Source organism: Ammospiza caudacuta, chromosome 20 (genome assembly GCF_027887145.1).
Source record: "Ammospiza caudacuta isolate bAmmCau1 chromosome 20, bAmmCau1.pri, whole genome shotgun sequence".
In the NCBI taxonomy this organism is placed as follows: Eukaryota; Metazoa; Chordata; class Aves; order Passeriformes; family Passerellidae; genus Ammospiza; species Ammospiza caudacuta.
In genome coordinates this window covers 10,690,193-10,715,484 of record NC_080612.1, presented here as the reverse complement: position 1 = coordinate 10,715,484, position 25,292 = coordinate 10,690,193, and the positions used below count along the sequence as shown (strand labels likewise).

Below are 25,292 nucleotides of genomic sequence, written 5' to 3'. Positions count from 1 at the left end.
ATACAAATGCTCAATCCTGCCATAATGATGATTTTTATTTCCCCCTCCTCTTACCACTCAAATGTGAAGTTACAGCATTGTGGTAAGGTCTGGACACATATTTATGTAAAGTTTAACATGAGCTATAGAATACTAAAAATTGCCTAAACTAAAAAGCAGAACATTTACAAATACTAACACTGAAATGCTTTTATTAATGAATGCCTAAAGCAGAGATTATTACAGTTCTGTCTCGTTTATAAAGTAGCTTTCATTGAAATGTAATCATAAATGTAATTGATTTCTGTGAGCAGTTGGGACAACAGCAGAGTTTATCTATGTTTGTGTAATAGGCACATTTTCACTGCTCTGCTCTGAAAAGAGTGTGTGGATTTAATACTACAGTGGTTGTGTTAATATCAACAGAGTAATAGATGTGCTATAAAGTTCTCTGTTCCCCCCAGTGCTGGGGAATAGCCTGTCTAAAGAAACAATGGCAGCAGCAGAGCTTTATGTTCCAGTGCAGCTGTGCAGTGTCTGAGGGTCCACACAGCAGGATTTTGTCAAATAAAATCTCTCACAAGTAGAATTATTAAACACACAGCATTAGTCAAACAGTCAAGTCGGAGAGGATTTTAATCTTCAGTGATTTGAAAATCCCTGGAGACTCCTGATTGGATTGAGGTTAAACTGTAAAAAGAGACTGTAACACATACAGACAGGGGTTTCTGAAGTTTGGTTTAAAGAGAGTTAAAATAAAAGCTCCTGTTTCAGACTCTGTTTGCTGTTTGATATAAATGCTGAGTCCAAGATACTTCATTGTTTGCCAAATGAATTTATTTGGGTATTACAGGATATTTCATGTATGTGTTTATAACAGAGTTCAATAGTAACCACATTTACTTTGGATATTGAGAATTGTCCTTATAAATTCCATTTCAAATATTTAAAAGTTGTTAAATTAATTCCTGTTGGGCTTAGACAAACATCTGGTGTTGGTTATTGAAGGGGAATCTGTTTGTTTTACTACATAGCAAAGTAATTTTGAAAATAATTGTTTGATACAGAAGAAAATATTAATGCATCAGTTATGATTTTTTTTGCCTAGTTTATCTATGCTTATTGCTCCTAAAAGGTTCCAAGTTGGAATCACAGGAGAGCTTCAGGCTGTATTTGTGACACTTGAGATTCAGAGTGATTAATGGCAGAGCTGTGCTCACTATCAGCTGATGCAGAGAGAGATATCAGCATTGTCAGGGTGGGGATTTTCCCTCCTGTGCAGGAGCAGTGCCTTCACCTGTAACAGGGCTGTGCAGTAATTCTGAAATGTGATCATTCTGTAACTGCAGCATTTCTAAAGCTGTGTTACCCCATCCTCAGCAGCAGCAATGGGCACACAGGGCTGTGCCTCCTCCATGCTGAACAGTTCCTCAGGTGTGGATGGGGCTTTAATATGAACTGACCCATGTGAATGTGGTGAAGCCTCATTTGTAATGCCTTTAACATGTGTGTCTATATTAAAATTGCCAAAATCCATCATTAGGACACTGAGAATATATTTACTGTGCAGTATGACTCAGTTTGGTTATAGCCCTCCATAAGTTTCTTGTAAACAATACATGGCTTTTGTCAGGGACGTGCTGATGGCAGAGTTTTATTCGCTTCACCCAGACAGGTTGGGTTGGAATTGATTTTTGATTCTGGAATTTTAGCATCTCCTTGCAGCTTTTGTATTGCCTGATCCTCACTCTTTCCCATGCAGAACTTAGGGGTTCAGAGTCTGAATTGTGTGATGGTTTAGGGGTGTGAATTGCTGCAGAGTAAAGAAGACACAAGGAAAATATATACACTGGTTTTGAGGTTTCAAACTGTATTTGTAACAGGGTCCAGAAAAGGAAAGAAGAGTACTTAATGCTTACTTTCTTCTCCTCCCACCTGTGAGATGTGCAGAAAACTCCATTAATCTCAGCTGTGGATGGGAAGGGTTTGGTTTTAGCACCACTCATGTACAGCATTGGCTTTTTGTGTTCCAGTCCACCACTTTGAGTATTCTCATTTCCTGCTCTTCCCACGTTGCTGATGTTCTTTATGGAAAAGACATTTTTAGGTTTGAAGGATTTTTAAGTAGGTCATAAATTTCTGCTGCCTGAGCTGAACCAGGAAGTGATTGCTGAGCTCTGGCCCTGCACTGGGGCCTGTTGCACTTTATGAAGATTTTATCTGGGGCTTTGATTGCCTGTTGCTTGGAGATGCAACCGTGTGGCGCCTCTGCTTATCTGACTCATCACTTCTCCTTCCTATCAAAAGACTCCAAGTACGTGTTTATCATCTCCATTATCCTTCTGCCATCCCCAATAGCTTCCTTCCCTCTCCCCCTTTGGTGACAATTCTCTTGGTGCATTTATTAAGCAGTTTGTATGTTTTTTGGTTTTTTTTAAGCATGTTTTTTTTCCTCATGTGTCTGTAAAGCTGTGGTGTGCTAAGGACAATCTCATTGGATCACTTGGAAAAGTCTTAATTTAAAAAGTGCAAAACTCTAATGCTGGTAATCAATAATGAAAATTTAGTGTCATTCTCAAGGTGGCTGAATCTGTAAAGGTTACTTGGATGTATTTTAAATATATATCTTACATCTTGGTTCTCTCAACTCAAAATTCTCCCAAGACTCTTCTCTGATTTATTTTTTTCAAGAAAAGTTTGCAAAAATTCAGTCACCTAAAGCAACTGGACACTTGTCCCTCAGTGCACATATTTGAGTCATATGCATCACAGAGAATGTACCCTGAAGGATGAAATGCACTGGAATTCCAGATGCTGCTCCAGATTGGAGTTGGAAATGTTAAAGGGGGACAAGAGTGAGTTTAAATCTCCGTAAAGCAGGAAGGTTTTGGTGATAATGCAGCAGCAGAGCCACTGCAAGGCAGGAGCTGCTCACTGTGTGCAGCAGGCAGAGGGTGTCTGTCTGTCTGTCTGTCCCTCCTCCCCAAAGGTGTGCTCAGGCTCTGGGCTTGGCTTTGGGTTAAGCCTTAGTGGGTCAGGTTTTATTTATGAGCCCAGAAATTAAACAGGAACCTTAAAGTGTGCAGGTGATGCTGCAGCTGAAGGTCACATCGTTACACACCCACCCCAACCAGCACCTCTCTGAATTTTTCATTCTGTGACCTGTGGAGATGACATACATCATATGTGTGACATATCTGAAAAAACAGACCTGGTGGGGCTCTCTGAATAATGAGAGATGCAGAAATTAGGGGTAGGTTAGGGTATCTGTACAGTAAATTCTGAGCTTGCAGAGCTGGAACAGCTCCAGGAAAGGATTTTGCAGCAGTTGCTGGTCGGGGAGTTTGCCCACACAGCTGCACTGAGTGTTTGGCTTCAGCTGCACCCAGGTGTGGGCTCAGGTCCTCAGGTGTGCTCAGTGACTCAGCCCTGCTCATTTCAGAGAAGTGGCTGCATCTGTGTGTCTCTCTATGGAAAGCCTTGTTTGTTCCCTCACACAAAGAGCTTTTGCACACTTACCCATCAGCCAAGTAATGATTTGGTTGCATTGCTAGTGCAGGATGAGAACATTGACAGAGGAATTGTCTAATCTGTTTTTCTGCATCAACCTCTTCCTTTCCTGCTGGGAGGAGGTCACAGAATAGAATCATAAATTTATTTCTTTCTTGCCTAGAATAAATGCAGAAATTGAGTGGGAAGGATTTCAGTGAATGACATTATTTAATGAATAAAATTAATTTGTAGAGAAAAAAGATCCTGAGGATTCTTTTCCTCATTAATTGTGTGTGGGATGGGGGGAGCCTTAATGTTCTCAGCTGAAACCTGGTGAGTGCTGTGCTGCAGGGGGATGCACACATCATTTTTTAATGAAGATTGTTTATTACTGTTGTATGAAACTCTGACAACACTAAGCTCTCTTCTGGTTACTTCAATCAATGCCCACTTAAAATCAGCTTGTAATTTAGTACTTCCCTCTCTTTTGTGTGTGACTGGCTGGTCATGGACAGGGAGTTCTGCCTGCAGAGGGTTTAATGAACAGAAGAATTGACTGGGCCTTTGTTGGGGAGGGAGTTGTCCTTTTATTGTTCATCGCCACACCTGTGAGGCACAGACCACGGGACAAATTTTTACTGTCCAGCAATGCTCTCACTTGGAGTTTAATAAACACTTCTGCCATCACACCTTAAACCATCTGAGCTCCTTTCTGTTGTACGCACAATCAAATATTTATTCCCAAACGCTGTAGAGCACAAAGTGCTGCCTGGGAGCAGCGCAGCTCAGTTATTCAGGTAGTGAAGATGTGTGAATGCAGCTGGCGGATGAAGTCAGCAGCACTGTGAATTCCCAGGCTGTCCCCGCTGCCACAGGCGATGACTGCCGGGCTGAGGCGGGGCCGGGCTCCCCTCGCACAGCTCGGGTGTCAGGGCTGCCGAGCTCCCTGCCTGAAACGGATCCGGCTGCAGCCCTTGACCTGAACCTGTAATTACCTGCCTGGGATAAAGGTGGTTTGTTGTGGCAGATAGAGATTGCACTCGGGGCTGCAGGGGATAATGCTGAGCTTTGAAGGCAAGGAAGGGCTTTGGCCCCTGGGCTGTTCTTCGCAGTAATTGAGAGGTTTTAATAATGGGCAGAGAACAAGCTGCTCTTAGGGGGCATCACCTGTTCAGGAACACAGAAAAGCCAACCCAGCGCTGCTTGGTTTGTGTTACTCATCCTGTCAGCCTGAATTTACATGAGTTTAAGTTATGTTGCTTTCCTGGAATAACTTCTGTGCTGATCCTGTTAATGTATCTATTTTAAATGCTTATTATGTTACCTATTTGCATAACATTTTCTGCATTAGTCCCTGCCTGGTGACAGCATGTAGGATATCTCAGGTATCTTTGTTTCCTCACATGTGCTCCTGCTGTCTCCATCCAGCTCATCTGCCTTGCTAAGTGTGTGTGTGCATGAGCTGCATAATGCAAAATCCTGGTACTTAGAATGTTTTCAACTTGATTTATTTCATCTAATTTGAGAAAACGTTATCTGATGATTTTTTGAAGAGAGCCTTAAGACAGAAGTGACTCCACCAGGCTCCAAGATGCCAGTGCAGTGTTCATGATTACATCTGCAAACAGCCATGCCCTATAGACTGGGGAGATGTGAGGAGAAATTGAAATGACCTGACACTACTGATGGGGCACTTGCTGCTGGATCTCTGCCTGGACTGGGAAAAGACTCAGCTGCAGGGGCCCAAGGAGCAGCATTAATGTCTGCAAACACTGGTGGGTGTTTTCTGCAGGCAGAAGTACACTGGAGAGGACAGGCATGGCAGCAGAATCATTAGATGCTGATTTAATTTTCCAGCCTGTGATGATTGTGGGTGGTTTAGTCAGTTCTGGAGGTGGCAGCTCACTCCCCACAGCACAGTGTGGTGATGTGGGGCAGCTTTGCCCTGCAAGGGACAGAGGAGTCTCCTCATCCCAGTGTGCCTGTGGTACAGCTGAGCACTCTGGCAGTGACTGAAGCAGTTCATCTCTTCTGAGATGGTTGCATTTCAAACCAAGCCCGTATCAGCTTAAAAACTACTGCTGTGTGCATCTGATTCCAGTGGTGGGAATGAAAATCAAAACTCAGCAATTTCTAAATTCCTAGGCCCTGCTGTGTTGGGTGGAATTTGGCTTTAAGCAGGTGAGGTTCCTGGGGTGCTGCTCTCCCCGTTCACCTGTCCCAGGTGACTTTTGGCCCAGCAGTTCCTGTGTTATGTCCCAGCTCCCTGGGTGAGCTGTGCCCTCCCCAGCATGGTTAAAATCCAGGGGATGGGGCTTTCCTTCCCCAGCAGGATGAGTTGCAGTGTGGCCCCGGGGCCCTGGTAATGGTCCCTGGCACGGTGCTGCTGCTCCCAGACAGTTGTTCCTGTGTCACACAACCTGCCTGACGTGTGTTCAGGCTCCATTAGTGCAGCCCCTGCAGTGTCTCACTGCTCAAGTGTGAGCCTCCACCTTCCAGCTGGGGAAGGCACCTTCAGTTCACATCAGCTGAACAATTGCACTGGGCTGGAGCACGGTGTGAGCACAGAAATGCCATGGGTTTATTTAGGGGGGAAAAAAATAGTCTTGTTATCCTGGGTGTTTTGTGCTGGTTAACAAAAACTCATTATTAATATGAGATTCTGATGTGCCCCTTAATTATCTTTGTTAATGCTATGTGTAGGTAGCTTTAAAGCTCTGAAGAAGTGGGAAGTGTTGATTCTAATCATATCTGACACCACAATCTTCTGTGGAGCAACACATGAGCTGAGATTCCCGATGGGCTCCTGTAGGATACAATATTTATTATAGCTGGAGATCTAAGAGCTCCCAGCTACTGTTAAACTTACAAGAGATCCAGAAACCTCAGTGTCTGTACTTGTGTTTTGAGAGATTGCACAGAAATAACACACCACTGGTATTTGCAGGCAGTGTGTGCATTGACATTTCTGCTCTTTTCCTCCACTGCTTAAAAGAGGCATTTTGCAAATCTTTATATTTTTATAAGCTTGTAACATATGCTAAGCTCATCTAATAATCTAGACTGCTTGAAATGGCCTTAAAATGAATGTGCAAATTAAAAGAGTGTTTGAGTTTTGGAGGGAGAATTGTTTCAGGGAAAGCTTTATTTGTGATCAGTTTGTAATAGAGACATTTTTATTTAGTGATTTCATTAATTAGGCTTTATCTTTCAAAGTATTTGCTCACCATTTCCCATGTTTGCTTTGAAAACAACTAAATATGCCTCAGTTTTTCTTGTTGCCACTTTGGCCTGCAGTGTCTGTTGGATGTTAATGGTTTCAGGATTCTGGTTCTGATCATCCTGAGATATCCTGCAGCTTGTCCTGCCTTCTTCTCAGGAGGGGTTCCAGGACATCAGCCCTTGTCCTCAGGGCTCTGCAGACCCTTCCTTTTGTATTTGTATTCCTCCTGCTGTAATTTTTAATGTAATATCAGCATAAGCACTTATTTTCACCACTGTTAACCCAAAAGGAGCAGGTTTTAGCAGTTGTCCATTAGAGTGTGATAAGGATGAGTGAGCAGAAGTGTGGATTTGGGGATGTGACACATAAAACTGAGCTATTTGGCATGATAAGTTAGCCAGGCATTTCATCTACTCCAAGGTGCAGTTTAATACCTTGAGGGTGCTCCAATCACAGCCTCCTCACCCTGGCTACTCACTGGAGTAAAGATGTTCTCTGCTGGGAATAAATATTTATATTTAAGTTGAAATACAGCCTGTTGGTGCTCACTTGTGTATATATTTTATTGCCTCAGTGACGTCAGGGGTAAAGAAACAGATGGAAAATATTTTGTTTTCCTTAATTACCCACCACTGTGGGATAGCCATTGGCTTGGGGCTGTGGCTCCTCCCCTGCCTTGGACTCCATCCCTGGCACCACCCCAGCCAGATTTTAATAGTTCTTTATCTGCTGCTTGCATTGCTTTTAACTTTCACTTTTTATTACAAGCCAGGCTAAATTGGGTGCTGGTTACTGCTCCAGCTCTGCCCGGAGAGCTCTGAAAGCCAAAGCTGGTGCCAGCAAGTGCCTGCTGCAGAGAGCAGGGAAAGGAGCTCCTGATGGTCACCACGGTCCCTTTGGGACGAGCACATCCCAGCTGGGCTCCTCCAAGATGGAATAAAAACCCCAAAGCTGAGGCTGGGAGCTCCAGGACTCTCCTTGCACCCCAGAGCAGCTGAGGAGGAGGATGGTGACAATCAGGGCCTCCTTTCCCTGCTCCCATTCCCTGCCTCTGTTATTTACTGAGCAAACCACTGAGTACTCTACGTTTTTTCCATCACTTAAAATATATTTTAAAAATAAGGATGATTTTACTTGGGATTGAATGTAAGATGTGGTAAATGGCCGTAGATCATCTGCAAAGTTTTTGTGTTGCTGGTGGATTTATAACAAGCAGAAAGTTGGTGTGAAAGAATTTGGAGAAGCAAAAAGCGCTCTGGTAGTCTTTTGGTTTTGGTGTTTGTATTTAAACTCTAGGGAAAAAGCCCAAATAAAAGCAAAGCAACACTCAGTATACACAGAAATGCTTGCAGGGAGCTGCATCTTAGCACTGAAGTTAAAAATTCACTGTATTGTAAGTGAACCATTTCCCCCTTGATTTGTGTCCAAAATATGAGGAAAAATCTTGCAGCTGCATTATGCATTTTACAAAAGAACATATGCATGCATTTAAATCATTTACATTTCATCTTTGCTTTCTCTTATTTTTAACCCATATTATGGTGAGTGACAGCGTGTTTGGAAAACTGAGGTTGAAAGCAAAGTTTAAACTTTGATGCCCAGTAAGCTGAACTGCCAGCAGCGCTTCACTATTTCATGATTTAATTTCAAAGTTTGGCTCATGCTTTTTTCCTTTCTCTCCAATGGAACATGATTGAAACTTTGTGAATCTGCCTGACCAAAAAAAAAAAAAAAAAATTAAATTATACTGGAGTTGATTTGTGCTGGTTCCTGCAGAGGAAGGTCGTGGGAGGATGCACAGCTTAAAGGTGATCAGGGCTCAGTAAGATTATTAATTGGTGATGATTAGGTGGTATATCAAATATTCACCATGCTGTAAAATGGTTTTTGTTGGGGCTGAGGAGGGGAAGGTGAGGGGGCACCAGCTCTGCCTGATGTGGCCATTTCCAGCACTGCTCTGATAAACTCGGAGCTGCTCCAGCAGGAGCTGACAAGGAGCTCAGACTGGGGGTGTCGTGGTTTGTTCAGTGCCATCAGCAGGCAGCACTCCCCCACTGCTGTGCATGAACAAATAAAATCAGCTTTATTGGCCCAGTTCTGGCCTTTTAATAACCCTTGAGAGAGGGATTGTGCAAGGCGTGAAGGGAGAGCGCCCGCGCGGGTCACGGCTCGGGGAGGGACAGGTGAGGGGCGTCCCCTGTGCCAGGGGACATGGAATTGGCATGGGGCACAGGTGAGGGGTCCTCCCTTTGCCAGGGGACAGGTGAGGGGCATCCCCTGTGCCAGGGGACATGGAATTGGCATGGGGCACAGGTGAGGGGTCCTCCCTTTGCCAGGGGACAGGTGAGGGGTGTTCCTTTGCCAGGGGACATGGAATTGGCATGGGGCACAGGTGAGGGGTCCTCCCTTTGCCAGGGGACAGGTGAGGGGTGTTCCTTTGCCAGGGGACATGGAATTGGCATGGGGCACAGGTGAGGGTGTCCCCTTGGCCAGGGGACAGGTGAGGGATGTTCTTTTGCCAGGGGACATGGAATTGGCATAGGGGACAGGTGAGGGTGTCCTCTTGGCCAGGGGACAGGTGAGGGATGTTCCTTTGCCAGGGGGACACAGGGGTGGCAGGTGAGGGCTGCCTCCTTTGCCAGGGGACACAGAGCTGGTCTGTGCAAAGCAGCAGCACCATGCAGAGGTACCCAATGGTGCAGGGAACTGGGCTTTGTCACCTTCCCCTCGTCCCACAGAGCTGCCCTGGTGTGGCATTGCCACCAGAGAGGTGACAGGACACGATGACACCCAGAGCTGCCCCGTGAGGAGCCAGCCACAGCCTGGGCGCTGTCACACAGCCAGAGCTTGGGTCCATTGCTGCCTCTGAGCCCTGGGGGTGGCAGGGCCAGTTTGACACACACACAGAGCCACATTGTAAATGTAGCTTTGAAACTGGGGTATTTGCACTCATCTCTTGGATTCAGAGGGAGTTTCATCCCTAACAGCCTTCAGAAATTTTCCTCATTGTCTTCACCTTCCACAAGAGTTAAACTTCCAGTTCTTAATTTACTTTGCTGGTAAAGATTGACTTATAATTGAGGATGTCACGTGGAGGACCTGCAACTTATTTGTATATCCATCCTTGCATGTTTAAAACCAAGTCAAGAAACTAATGAGGTTACAAAAATATTGCTGATCCTGAAGCAAATCCAGTTGGAGAACATATGCTTTGGTTTTACATTTCTGCCTGTAAAAGGTGACATGTCCCGTGTTTGTCATTTAATTTAACATTCTATATATTTTTAAACGGCTGTATGATTTGAAATCTCCAGATGCCAGGCTTTGTGCTAAATGAGCTTGACAGTTCAGTGATGTGGAAGGCCATTATCTCACCTTTGTGCCTCTAAACTGGAGCCACTTGCCTTTGCCTGCTCATAATGCATTTACCGCCTTGCAGCCCAGGAATTTTTAACACCTATTGAAAGCATTAATTAGCTATGCCACGCTGATGAGCGCTTTAAGTGAAAGGCAAGAATTGATGCTGCTCTTTGAGTTGGTGTTTCTCCCCCTTCAGAGGATAAGGAGCAGCTAGAGAAATGAAACCCCCATTTCCTCAGCACACTCAAGCTGTGAGGCCCTGACTGTGCCCTGGCCATCAGCACAGTGACAATGCCACATCTGAGCTTCTGTCCCCATCCCATCCCTGTCTGTGCCTGGGACATGAGGCCATGTCCTGATGAACAGCTCCATCCCTGCCAGCTGGTGCTGTCTATGAACCAATAAACCAAAATTCAGCCTTTTGCATCCCGTTGCTGCTGTCCTGAGTCAGCAGGTCTCAGATAGGATAATTTTTCTCTTGGAAAAGAGATAATCATGACTTGGCCTGTTGAATTTCAGTAATACAAGAATAAATGTGTCAATTGGATCTTAAAGCTCGGCAGCCTGAAACTCTCCCCCCTCTCTGATGGGGCCTCCAGTGCCTTTGATCACCGTTTTCTCCTCTTTCTCAGCAATTTCTTGGCTTTCCCCATTTTCCTGGGCCCTTGTGGCAGTGTTCTGTGCAGATCCCAGCTGTGCTCAGGCACCAGAGGCTTTGTATGATTAGTCAGCATTTGGTTCCCATATATAGCACGAGTATGTCTGGAGAAAATATCCTTCTACGTATTTGCAGGCAATAGGATCAAAGCCCTCTCGAGGTTCTCAGCTTTAATTTATCTCTTCTTGCTTGCTGTAGAAGGAGCATCAAATGCAATCCATGTTTGCAGGAGGGAAGGGAGCACTTTGCTGGGTAATTTTGGGAGCAGCATTCAGCCCAAAGCTTCAAATCCTGCTCTTTCTTCCTCCACAGCATTGCCAAGCTCTGAATTTTGGGCTCTGTGCCTGTGTTTCTACCCAGCTGTGCCTTCTTTCTTTGAATCTTGGGACCTCTTCCGTTTTTGTTTCATTTTTCCTCAGATTTTCTTGCCTCCAGCTACAGCTGAACACATCTTCACTTTTGTTATGGTGTTTTCTATATTCTTAATCCCTGTGTTGGCTCCTTTTCTGCTCTAACACATGCCCAGCTCATACCCTTCATTGAAGGAATTCTTGTTCCTGTCTCATCTTTGGAGTTTTTTGGTAAATTCCCCCAACCCCTCTTCCTGCTCCTGGTGCCTGTCAGTGTTTGCCTGGAGAAGTGGCTGCCCCATCCCTGGAAGTGTCCCAGGTCCAGGGTTTGGGGCAGTCTGGGGTAGTTGAAGATGTTCCTGCCCATGGCAGGGGGTGGGAATTGATGATGTTTAAGGTCCTTTCCCACCCAGACCATCCCATGGTTTGATTGACTTTTTCCACAAGATCTGGGAAGTAAAATCTGAACCTTTTCCAGATCTCCACTCCTCCTTCAGGTGTCAAATCCCAAAGTGGGGACCCCCACCAGGAATGTGAGAACTGACAGCTCCTGGAGCTGGGTCTGTGTGAGGAGTTCCCTGGGCAGGTGGATGTTGTGGTGTTAGAAATTATATTTATCTCAGCTCCACCAGATCCCTTTTTCTGTATCTTTTATTAGATTCTCACAGCAACAATTTGTAAACCTGGCTGTTTGTGCAGTGAGGGCACTGCTGGGGACAGCCAGAGGTGACTGTCATTGTGAGGAAGCAGAATATTTTAATTACACAAATCCTGTAACATTTTCATCCAGGGAAGTTCTCTACATTTTTACTAAGTGAGGTAAACCAAGACATTCGAGCCCTTTTTACATCACATTTTCAGAAAGGCCATTTTTCCCTCCTGATAGAAGATCTGCATTAAAAAAACCCCACATAATTAGTTTGATTTCAGTCATCTACTCAGCATTTCTAAGGCACTTGCCAAATGATCCCAGGTGTGGGATTGCAGCAGGTAATTTCCTGCTCTGTATTTTTGTGGGTGATTTTCTGGGTTAGAAGATGATATCAGCTCACCTGGCCCCTCAGTGACAGAGAAATCCTTTGTTTATTCATTTAGTAGGCAGATTAACCCTAATGAATCTGGCTTCCTGGAAATAGATACATGGGACAATAGCAGAGTGAGGAGTGGGGAGAAATGGGGCAAATTCCCTTTTCTTTCTTCACTTGGAAATAATGGTGGCTTTCAGAGCAGGGTGTTTTAAATCCAAAAGGAACGTGAAATATGTCAGCCAGAAATGCTTGATTTTGAACAAAAACTTTTCTTTTGTGCCTCAAAGAGCTACTGGGGCATTTCTTAGTGTGCCTGCTACAATTCTGCCCTGATGAACCTGTTGGGATGTTTTGCCCTGTCAAAAATTAGGATAAAGTGAGCATCTGAGGTACTTAGATTTCATTGTTGGAGGATCTCAGTGTGTGTTCTCTGGAATATGAGGTATTTAATTAATTAATATTAATATCTGTGGATTAGAGGTTTATCATATGATCTGTGTAAATAAATCATACATTATACAAGACAGAGGAAAGCATTGGAGTCTTGATGGCTGAAATAATTTTATTCTTTATGGAAATAAAGCTGTGGAATGTGTGTCAAGGTGTGCATCATGTTACCTGAGCAGCTGTACTGGGCAGGGGGCAATGCCCATACAGGGTTAGGCTGCACATTTTGCTTTATTTTCAGCTCTTCTCCCATCTTGAGCTGGCTCAGGAAAGCTTTGAGGAGCATTTCAAACAGCTCAATCCTCCTGTTCCTGCCGTGGGATGCACCCAAGTGTTCTGCAGCAGGCATGAAAAGCTGTGCCACGTTTGTCTCAATAAATGAGCAGGAATTTCTCAGCCTGGCTGACATCACACTGGGCTGTTATTCCCAGCACAGTGTGAGAATCTGCCTGGAAAAGCAGAGAATCCCAAAGCCCTCAGAAACCAGGGAAGGATGGTCACTGCCTGCAGGGGTATAAATCAGGCTCAGGGTGTTACAGGCACTGCCCCTGCACTATCACTCAGTTTATGTTTGAACAGCATGAATAAATTAACTTATTCCAGCTCAAAGAGGGAATAATGCCATGGTGAATTAAGCTGTGTATATGTTACTAATTATGTATTTTTTCATGCAGCCACACGTTAAACAGGCAGGGTTTGAAATCAGGGGAAACCTTGGAGTTTGCTAGCTCAGATCTCTGCTGGAAGCTACCAGTCAAAGTGTAGACATGAGTACAATGAATGATTTGGCTGCCTTTGAGAGAGGAACAATTTCTTGCATTTTTATGTGACTGGTACTCGAGATACATTATTCCCAAGGCATGGATGTGTAGACACAGATGTGAAAATCTCTTCACTTCCAACCAAACTTTTCCAGATCTTATCACTATAATTTATTCTTTACTCTCTGTAGACTTGAAAAAAATGTCTTCTTTCACATAACTTTATACATTGGAGGGAAAGGAAAGTTTTGTTCTACCACATGGAAGTGTTGAAGATGGGATACTGTTGGCTTTAACACGCTGACTTTTGTAGTTGCCTGTAAAAACTCTAGAGTTTCAGAGGGGAAAGTGAAAAAACAGAAATTTACCTTTCCACAAAGAATAAAAGTTTCCATTGTTCCTCAGTTCCATCGCTGAAAGCACAAGCAGGCAGGAACAGATAATTTTTTGGATTTAACATCTATACTTGGGTATGTGTATATGTGCATCAGGCAGCAATAAATTACCAATGAATATGTTTGCTTTGTATGGAGATTGTTTTATCCTTCTTAAAGCTACTATTTATATAACCTTTAACCAGACAGAGAGTAGCCAGAGGATTTCTGAGAGTGAGAACTGTTTTTCTGCCTGGGGTGGGGAACAACTTGCCCCCTCCCCTTGTGCAGCAGGGACTCACCACAGTGATGTGCAGACAATTTGCCAGGGATTATTTTCTTTTTCCTTTTGCACGTGAAAGCTCAAAATAGATACCTGTCACATTAGGTGTCATTAAAACAGAGCTTGTGATAACTAAATAATAAATGGAGTGGTACCTAATCACTTTGGGGAGATGTTGACACAGTTGCCAGAGATGAGTGTCGTGGAGAGCCCTTGGAAGGAGCAGACACTGTCTGTGTTGGGGGGGATTTTTTCCTTTTAGTGGAAACCAAAGGACAACAGTCATTATACGATTCTGTACTTTAAGTATTTTCATAATCCAACATAAATTGGCCCACCCAAGGATTATGTCTGTCTTATAAGGATGTGTTTATATAGTCATTGGGTGAAAGATTGCAGAAGTTGAACCACTAGTTTTGAAAGTTGAGCCAGACCAGGAAAAATCAGGATACAATTTGGCACTTATGGAGACTAAATGATTTCCTTTTTAGCTGCTGATTTCTACTGGGAAATGTATCCTTGGACTGAAAATTGCATCCGGAAAAATGTTTATGTAGTGTTTTTCAAATGACTGATTATTCCTCTAACCTTTAACACGCACTGTGTGTGATTTTCTTCCTTATTAACTCTTTCACAACCAAATGAATTATTTCCTTCACTGTAAATAAAATTAAGTACATATTTCAATTCCTGCAATATTTTAGTGCTGTAATAACACTGAGAAAGACAAGCTGTGGATTTTATTGGTTCAGTAACACAGGGAAATCCAGCTCCTCGTGTGTCAGACTCTCCTGGAAGAGGAACATCCTGCTTTGTCAGAGGCAGGCAGAGCACAGGAACTTTTTATCCTGATTGCTGCGGGGAGGGAGAACAAATAAGTTCCTGAAATACTGTCAGATGCAGATTCCTGCCAGCCAGGGGAGATTTCCCCAAGGCTTGTGGCTGAGGTGGAGGGACCGTGCTGCCAACTACTGGCTACTGCTGAGTGCAGTGAATGAATTCATTGTGGGCTTGGGGTTTGTCTGCAGGGGAATTGATGAGTGCATCTAGAGCAGAACCAGGAGTTTCAGAGACATCCACAGATGCTCTGTCTGCAGTTAAAATGTTTTCAGTGGTGTTGCTTTCGCATAAAGACAAACCATAACTCACTGGAATCACACCGTGGTGTCCTCGTGTAGGGGATCTCAGGGGATGCCTTTCCTTGCTCCCAGAACCTCAGGGATGCAGCCTGGAGCTGCACAGAGGCTGTTCAGAGCAGCAGCCTGGCCTCACTGAGCTGCAGGCACCATGCAGACATCCCAGGTCATGTCATGACCACAGGTCTTTAAAAGATGTCCAAAGTGATCCTGCACAGGGTGGATCCCACGCTGATAAATGAGTGGGTCTGGAACTGCAGCTTCCACTTCTGCACAGCTGTCTGTGAATTATGGTTGGTGTTTCCCTGTGTAGAAATGTGCTGAAATTCAAGATTAATTCGTTGAATTTCTGTAAAAAGCATCACCCAGCCCATCACAAGTCATGTACTCCATAATAATTGTTTAAGTGGAAAAGGGGAGAGAAGAAAAGAGTAGCAAGAATTTTATAATCCCTGCTGCTGATGGCCTGGCGCAACAGGACAGGTTTGTGTCCTGGGAGAGGAAGCAGAGCTGGAAAGGAATGGAATTGCAGCCCTGCCAGTGCTGATGGCTGGATGCAGAGATGGCCCCTGGTCCCAGCTTGCCAGGGTGATCTGTCTGTGCCTCTGGCATCAGCTGGGATGAGAACAAAAGCTGGTTTTCCTTGTGGCAATATTCAGGCGTTCTTGGCACGGTGGGGATGAGGGGAAGTGCCTGGCAGCTGCTCTGCTCTTTCATCTCTTCTTCCAACTCTTTTTGATCGTTTTCTCCTGCAAAGTTTTGGGCTTGTGCAGGGAGATTTGTGTTTATAAGCAAGCAGAGGGTGCAGCCCTGCTTACCTCAGATAGCTTTTCCCAGGCAGTCTCTTGCATTTGAGGCAATAATGGCTTTAGGAAATTCATAGAATGTTAACAGTCAAATGGCTTTTAACCACCTATGGATGGAGTGAAATTTGGCAGACGACAGAGCAACCTCACGTTTTATTTTTTAAAGCCTAAATAGCTTGTCAGCTGTGCAGAGCCCCTTGAATTGATGAGATCTGAATGTTGGGGTTTGGGGTTTGTTTTTTTTCACGTGGAACCCAGCAGAGTCTCTGACGGAAAGCGTTGACCCTTCTTTGTGCTGGTTCTTTACTGTCTCGTCAGACATCTGGAAAACAGCATGTTTGCAGTCATTTCACAACATAATTTTGCATTTACATCATGTGTTATCTGGTAAAAGTTTTCTTGTTTTTTCAAGGGGGGGGGTGGATAAAAGAACAGAAAAAAAAAAAAAAAGGAAAAGAAAAATCAGCAAGTCGAAGGCTGCCGTGAGGTCAAGTGGTGCCGGTGGATGCTGCCTGCCCTGAACACATGTTCAGCTCCCAAAAGCTGAGGCAGTTCCCAAAAATTTGGTAACCATTAGAGCACTTCCTAAGTCAGTTCCGGACGTCAGGCCCGGGCTGGAGGGGGAAGGGGCGTTGCAGGAGGGGGATTGGGGCCGGCAGCTGACGCGGAGCACGCAAGGCACAGCGAGACAGGAAAGGGCTGCTGGGGAGAGGATCAGGAGCTCAGCAGAGGAGCTGTGAACTCCTCATGCGACCCCGGGCACCTGAGGGCTGGGGATCAGAAAGGAAATTAAAGGATCATTTAAGTGGAGTGGGACCAGACAAGTTCAAATGGCGATTTTCATCTCTGGGAAGGGAGTGCTGGGGTATATTGAATTCTTTGAAGTAAGGAGCACTGTTGGTGCAGGGAATATTTCTGCTGCATTCCTCGCTCTGGTTTAGCAGCTCCTCTAATAGAACCCGGCCCTAACTTTCCTAAACCACCTATTTATAGTGCTCAAAGATTGGGCTTTGGAGCACAGTGTGTCCCCTTAACTGAATACTCTATGCTCCTTTCAGTGATCTGAAAATAGCTACTTAGATAACTCCAAAATTCAAATTACTATTCATCAACAAGCATAATTAGATTATTTGCTTGTATTTTAATTACCACAGTAAATATTTAATCTTGCTCATGGTAATAAACCTGAGTGTGAGCCTGCAACTCTGCAGAAGTTCACGATGAGTTCACAGCAAAGATTGTCTCTCTTTCCTTCCCTTTTTGGTGCTCAGGATTAAACCTGCAGTCAGAAGCTGCTCTGTCCCAGTGGTGCTTTCTGGGTTTGGGAACAGTTTGGCAGAGGTCAGGCCCAAGGTGCTGCCACTCAGAGTCATGAGGAGGCTTTTTGATTCCCTCACAGAGACCCTCAGCTCAAAGGGAATCCATCCTGCAGTTTGTACAGCCCAAAAAGAAAAGGAGACAACAGTAAATAATTCTGGTTTGTTGCTTTAGGACTGGAGATTTTCCTACATTAGCCTGAATTTCAGTGCTGGAGTCAGCTCACTGCAGGGATGTGATTCCTGGACCTTCCTGAGTTTTGGAAGTAGGAACAGTGGAAGATTTTTTTTTTTTCTGTGATCTTTCCACAATCTCTTTATCTCCATGGGCCAGATTTCCAGGTACCATAGAGATGAGCCTTAACAGGGAAAAGAAACCAAACCCATGGATGGCTGCAGTTGTGGTTTTGGAAAAGCTTGCTCTGGGATTTTTGTTCAAGAGCCCTTGGATGGGAGGATGCTTAGTTTGCTAATTTGAGTGCCAGTGCTCAGCTTTACAGCTCAGGGTTATTTCTCAGAGGTGCTGGCAGCTGGGGGAGGCACAAGGGCTTGCTTGGGTGTGCATTCAGCTTTTTCTGTGGTGTCCTTGGCAAGCACTGATGCAGCGTGGGGGATTTGGACACTTTTAAGGAATAATAAGAGCTATTGAAATATCAATTGTTTCTGCCGTTGGAACATCATGCAGGAGTTTTAAAGGGATTGGATCCAGTGGGATGGGTGTGAGCACAGATAACCTATGCAGATATTTTCCTTTTGAGAGGACATCTGTTTAGTTGTGTTTATAAATAACCTTTGAAAACAAAAGAAATGGGCGAAATATTTTGTTTTTCCACTGCAGTAATACATGAGGTGCCTTGGGAGCGTGTTATCTTCTGTCCATTTCCTTTTCCTCCTCTTTCAGTTCATTGTACACTGATTTTTTTCCCTCTAGATACGTTAGGACAGCAGCACAAGGTATCCATTACCAAGTTTGTTTCTCTGAATGCTTTCTAGCAGGAGGCACAAGTACAATCCATTGAATTGCAGGAACCAAGCTCAGGGGGTGAGAGCTTTATCAGAAAGTCCCTTTAACCCAGCAAGAACAATTTGCACGCAGGACGCTTTTAATAATAATAATATCTCCGAGTGCAAGTCCTGCCGAGCCTAGGAGGGAGGGATGGTTCAGTGGCTGATGATTTTGATGTGGGCCCTCCTTCCTGGAGGCCAGCGAGCCCTCAGGTTGCTGCAAGCCTTTCGTGGTTGGTGCTGAGTGTTGTTCTTTCCCTGAGAGTGCTGATCAGTGCCTTGCGGTGCGGCCGCTGATTTATCGCAGCGCGGAGCCGCCCCTGGGGGCCCCGCAGAAACACTCATGAAGGAGCCCTGATTAAAAAGAGTGGTAATGAAGACAAATGTTGCAGAGGGAGTCAAGAGCAAACCAGGCCCTGGCATTCCCACTGCTCCTCTGAGCTTTTGGAGAGGAGGTAACAGTGGCCAAAGGAAATATTTCCCCCTTGTTGTTTATTTCTCATGGCACTGGAAAAATTTTTCTTTTCCTCCTGGGTGTTCTAACTCTCACTTGTTAACTGCTTTTCATGCAGGGTTGCAATTAACCCTTGGCAGATACTTACCATGTTCCCTTTATATTCAGTCTATACATAAAGAAGTTTTTATGTTTTGACCTGTTAACCATTTTAAGATTCTTTAAACTTGACAGTTTCATCTAATTTCTCACGTCATTAAATCGTACTTTATTTTCCAACAGTCCATTCACAGGAGGTTTGGTGTTTGTTTGATATCTTTAATCATCTTTTTTCCACTGCCCTTTTTAATAAGGAAAAAGAATGACAAAAAGTAATGCTTACAAACCAGGCTTTAAATCAGAGAGGTCATAAAGTTCCTATCTAGTGTTGGCCGTGTAACCAGAGACAAGTCTCAAAAGCACATTGGTAGGTTCTGCATGGTCTGACACTTCTATTAATCAGGAATTCAGAACAAAAATAAATGCAATTATTTCACCCTATTGTAGTTTTTTTGGTTTTAACTCTGTGGTTTTTCCCACTTTTAAAGACCAGCCTGGGCTATAATTAGTGCATGAAGTAAAAGCTGAGTATGTGGAAAAATGTGCCCTGCCTTTATTGGTCTGTGCATTCCTCATGCAGGGACTAGATGGGTCTGTTAAAATCCATCCTGATCTCTGCAGGCACTTTGCTGTCAGGTTTGTGCTGGTGTGAGGATGCTGTGGATGCAGGGAGGAGCTGTGTGAGGTGCACGAGTTCCTCAGAGCAGCAGGGACTGAGCTGTGGCTCCTCAACAGGAGCTGCTGGGGAAGGAGCAGCACTTTGCACTTGTCCTGTGGGGTCTCACCAGGTTCCTCTGAGTCCCCCTGAGGGGCTGCCCTGCCCTGGAGCTCTTGCACACCCCCTCCAGTTTGGGGTTGTCTGGAAAGTTGAGCAGAGTTTCCTCCTTGTTTTCTTCAAGGCTTCAATTCCCAGCCCAGGTTGCTCCACTTGGACCTGTCCATCCCTCCTCCCTGAGCTTGGTTATCCAAAACAACAGGAAAGCAAAACCCAAAGTGCAGCTGGGAAAGTGCAAACTGTGATCCTGCATTTCAGCTGAGCCTGCTGCACCCCAGGGCTGGGAGCTGTGCTGGGCACTGTCCCTGTGCCCCCCTCCAGCTGTGCCAGCTGTGCCAGCACTCCTCGTTCCCTCCTTTGGGAATCAGTGCAGAGCTGGGCACTTCTGACCAGTGACAGATGTGCATGGCCCTTTGCATTCAGGGAGAATTTCAGGGTATTTTCCAAATGTTAATTAACTTTCTCATGAAATTTTAGCTCGTGCTTTGCTTTAGAACAACATTCTGACCTATCATGCCAAAAGGTTTTTTTTTCTTCCTAAAATAGTGTGATAAAGGAACAGTTCATCCAAGAAAAAAAAAAAAACAAAACAGGGAGAAGGGTTTTCTCTGATTGACTGGCCTCGTTCATGATGCACCCAAAAGGTCAAAGACTGTTTTGAGAAAGTATTTTAAAGGATGGGTCTGTGTTTTCTCTCTGTCTGAGAAGCTGCTTCAGCTTCCATGGTAGTTCTTGCAGAGTTAAATAAACTCACTGTGCATCTAAGGCTGCTCTTTAGTCTGATTCTAATTCTGATACTTCCAAAGTATTAGAATGTAAACGTTGGAAAAATAAAACTAAAATTAAGGCTCCTTAATATATTTTTGTCCAACTGAATTATTTTTTAGGGTAGAGACAAAGAGTGAAGCAGCACTGCAGAGTGTGCACTTCATGATGAGTGAAAGGTTGTGTGATTTGATGCCAGATTCCTTAACTTTTATTTTTAAACTTTTTTTTTAATTGCTCACCTACTTTACATTGAAAATCCAGCTTGACATCAGAAGCTTTCAAACCTGGCTGTGAAATTTTAGAAGTGGCTTTTGCAAGTTATTTTAGAAAGCACCGTTTTGTACCCCTCCAAATACCATTATTTTAATTCCAAGTGAACTAATCTACATTTGCTCCACAATCATGCAGAATTCAGGAAATGCTGATTACTTGTGGCTAAGTAAAAAGTCATGTGAGCTGTTTGATGTGAGAAATGGAGTGTTCAGGGGAGCTCCACCTCGTTAGTGGCTGTGTCTGCACCATGAAGAGATCACAGCACTGGTGGGAGCTCGGTGGCACCAGCCTTTGTCCCTGAGCCACTGCACCAGTCAGAATTTGGGGAATTTTTGGGTTTCAATCTGATTAACTTGTGGGTGTTGGAGAGCTAGTTTGAGACTGGCATTGCTGCACTAGTCAGTTTGCATCACCATCAGCTGCCCACTAATTATCAGGAAATTTATAGCTGCATTAGGTAAATGTCACTTCACTGCAGTGGCCTGGAATAAGAGTGTTTTCTGCTCTGAATTAGCACCATGGGCACGTCTCAGTGAGAGTCTATCCAAGCAAGGAAGGGTTTGATTTATGCACAGGCTTATTAGGGCTTTGAGAAAGGGTAGCTGAAAGATGTTGTGTTGCTTTTTTGAACCGTGACATCTCCCCATCGTAAATGTGTGTTTGTTTATTCATTAGGCATAATCACATGGAAAGTGTTTAAAAAGAATTTGCTAATTCTGGGATGGAGATGTGTTCAGCAAAGTGGGATTCTGTGTGTGCTCCATCTGCAGGAGCTCTTCAGATCATCCAGAACTTGGATGGTTTGGTCTGAGATCCTTTTGGAGAAATTCAGTGTTAGGGGATGTGATACTTCAGCAGATCTCGGCAACTCTTCTCAGCTGGGCCAGAATTAAATAAAATCACCTGGATTCTTATTTCTGAGCTGCTCAGTAGCCTCTTTGACAGAGACTGTGGGCAAATAGTCTGTAAAGATGGACTCAAGGATGTGCAGTAGAAAATAAACTTGAATGTCCAAAAAAACCCCACATTGATTCTTAATGTACTGGAAACGAAGTTCCCAACTCCTCCCAAAAGATGATTGTGGAATTCACGGTGCTTCAGAATGATGCCAGAGTGTCTGCATGAATGAGGTGTCCCCATGAATTCTTCATAAATACCAGGGTGAGTGATGGCTGCTCCTCTGTGCTGGCATCTCAGCAGTGCCAACGCTACAGAAATAAAAGTAACCACTTAAGAAATGCTGGCTAAATTCTAGACAAACTCATACTTTATATCTGTTTGCAGCCTCAGTGGTCCTTTTGCAGCAGCACCCAGTGCTGTGGCAGGGCAGGTTTGCTGCAGTTAATTGGGCACTGGAGGAGGTTTAAAGAAAGTCGCTGTCCAGGATTAAGCACTTGCCTTCCCCTCTGTTTTCCCTCTTGCTGCTTTTATGGTTCAAAGTGATGCAGATCAGACAAAGCTTTTGCTGCATTCAGCCACCCTTTCTTGTGTGTCAGGAGCACCAGCACTGGCACCCAAACCACCTACTTCAAAAGGGCTTTGTGTTAGATGAGAGCAGACACTTACACGTCCTTGTCAGAGGAATATTGTTCTTACAAAAACCAATTCTGCCTGCACAGTCTGCTCAGGGCTGTATTGAAGTTGCTTCCCTTTGTTCTTCCTAAAATACACTCCCCAAAGCCCCCTTCTGCTAGAACTCCCAATTCCAGCCTGCAATGCAAGGGAAGGTTGAAATTCTGGAAGTAAATTCAGCCCCAAGCAGGGTTAAAAAGCCCCACTCCCCTCCTGGCACTGAAACTGTCCTGTGAGGGGAGACTTCATCTCTGCCCCTGCACAGCTGAGGGTCTTGAGTTCTCCCCAGTGCACTCAGCAGGAAAACAGTGGGGGTTTTAATAGTGTGTCTCAATATTTAGTTACTGGGGTGCTTTTCCTTGGGAATATGAATTTTTGGAGCAAGATCAAGGCCTGAAAGCAGACATCAGTCCCTGTACCTTTGTAAGCAGGTACAGGGTAACAGCAGGTACCTTTGTAACCTGATGGAACCTGCTGAAAATTCTGTCTGCTCCAAGAGGCAGCCAGGGAAGGAAGCTCTGCTCTCCCCTGCCAGGCTGTATTTAACTGTGCACCTGAAACTTTAGTTTTCAGCATGGAATTGTATTTGATTTACCACTGTGCCAGTCAGATGTTAAGGGTCAGTAAGAACTAAATATGAATCTTCTGTTTCTCTGGTCATTAATGCCCAACCTGCCAAAGTTTTAGTGAAGTGCTATGTGCAAAAGAAATTCCTTTTTCCTGGCTGGAGAAGTGCTCAGTGCTTGGCAAAGTTGAAATTCCACTGATGTAAATGGGTATCTTCAATCATAGCCTAAAATTGGGCATTTTACCGAAGATACTACTTCATGATTTACAACGGGTATTTGAAAGGATCTTGAAACCTTCACATGATAAGATGGAAGAATAAATAAAATTAGAGGACATGACAGAGAATCTGCTGGAGTTAGAAGGTATTGTTACTGCATCTGTCTGTGTGCACACACCTCTGCAACTTTCCAGTTTGTTTTGGTTGCCTTGGAAGCAACAAATCACAGAATTCTGCACTGGTTTGGATTGGAGGGGACCTTAAAGCTCATCTAATTCTACTCCTGACACTTTCCACTGGACCATGTCCTGTCCAGAAAATAAATTATTTATTATTTAGTAGACAAGCTGCACCTCCCTGTTTAGTCAATAGGAACTGTGTGGATAGTCTGAGCCCAACAAAATGTAAATGACTTCTTTGAATGCTGGTAGATCTCCACCAGGACTTGGCAAGAGGAATTGTGTAAATCCTGCAGCCTTTGCAAGGAGCTGACAAGGCAGGCAGAGGTTTGGAGCTGCTGTTGGATCAGTTCCTTCAGCATCAGCTGATGCTTTAGGGCCTTTCCTTGTCCACTAGCAGTAGGTGGTGAGAAATAAGTTTATAATCTCAGTTTCTTATTTTATAGTGATTCACAGTGATATTAAGCTTTTTTCCCAATGTGAGAAGAGGCAGCAAAGTCTGGATTCATTGATAAAATTCTCCATTCCCTGGTGGCAGTGATGACCTGTCCAGGGATCACTTTCCCCTCACATTTCCCCTCACTGCAGCTCTGAGCCCATCTGAGGGCTGCATTCATATTCTTTTTCGACCAAAATCATTCTCTAGCCAAAAGGTAAAACATTCCTGAGATGGCAAATGGCTTGGAAGGTTTGCTTCCAAAGATGCCCAATTGCTGTGTGTATTTATAGTGTTTGTAGCCCTGATTGCAAATGCCGGTCTCCAGGGAAACAGGTGAGCTCAGGGCAGTGCTGAAAGGCAGAGGAGGCTCCAGCACAGCCCTGGCGAGGGCTGAGCCTTGGGGTGCCCCAGCCTGGCATTCTGCAGCCTGGGTGATGTTTGTAAGCTGGCAGGTTGCTGTTCTGGAAGGCAGGAGTGCATTGCATCCATCCCTGTAGCAGCCAGAGGAGGGTTTCTCATCTGCAATAGTAAATTAATAAACAGCCAGACTGTTCTGGCATCAAACTTTTATACCTGTGCTTTTCTATAAGAAATGACCTTATATAATTAGGTACATTACAGTGACATGAATTTATTATATATATATGTATAATATGGAGCATTGGATATTGGAGTAAAATCTTATGTTCTAACTTGGAAGTGTTCTGACAAGCACTGTTTGGGTAAAAAACACATTTTCCTCTAAATTTAATCTGATTGATCACTTTGCAAATGTGTTATTACTTTGATGCAAACGGAATTCCAGACTGGATGAACTGATCCTCATGCACCACAGAGGCAGTTTGGATGCTGGTGATTTATTGCTGCCTTTTACCATGTTTCATACAGAGCCGCTCAGAATTAAACATGCTGCTTTAAAAATACTTGGTGCAGCACTCCCAGAACATACATAATTTTGAGCAACTTTACTGACAATTGCTTTTTTATGGGCCTTGATGGAAGCAGAGGACAATCTTGCATTCCCTGGAGGAGCATCTGCCTTTGCAGACAGAGACACTGCTGAGGTTTTATGCAGGCTCTGAGTGCAGCCTCCCAGTTTGGGACCTTTTGGGGAGGTGGAGCTGGGGTGCAGGGATGTGGCACTGTCCCCTGGGAGGGCTGGTGACACTGGAGTGTGTTTTTGTGTAGTTTGTGGCAGCCTGGCTGGGATGGGATGCTCGGGATGGCTGCTCCCAATCCCTCACCCCCTTTCCCAGGATGCTGCTGATGGAGCCCCAGTGTGATGTTTACCCAGGCAGCTCTCAAATCCTTGTTAACCAGCTTGACAACATGAAAGCAACACATGGGGGGGCTTTTATTTAGTCCAATATTTTTGGGCACCGTGGAGGGGGTCAGAAAGGAGAGAGCCAATGACTCCACAAGTGTCCCAGGCTCTCTTGTTTCTCAGGCTGGTGCTGGAGCAGTTCCTGCTCCCCACGACAGCTCCTTGAATGCAAATAATGAATGTTAATCCAGCCTCATTGTTCCAGGGTCAAACACCAAATAAAAAGGAATCAGTCAGGGTGCCAGCATGGTAAATTGTGTTTGTTTGCTTTGTGCATTAGGTTGGGTTCTGCCTCCTTTTTTGTGAGGCATTTTCAGCGTGTGCTTTTCACTCCTGTGTGTGAGGGAGAGCAGGGCTCCAGCTGGGCTCCCTCCTCCTCCCGAGGTGAGGACTTTTGTCCTCTA

The 25,292-nt window shown here is 44.5% G+C and overlaps 1 protein-coding gene across 1 annotated transcript in view; it reads left to right on the top strand.

Moving 5' to 3' along the window:
* The window catches only part of BCAS3 (BCAS3 microtubule associated cell migration factor), a 296,311-nt gene that overhangs the window by 125,608 nt on the left and 145,411 nt on the right, over positions 1-25,292 (top strand). The window lies entirely within an intron of this gene.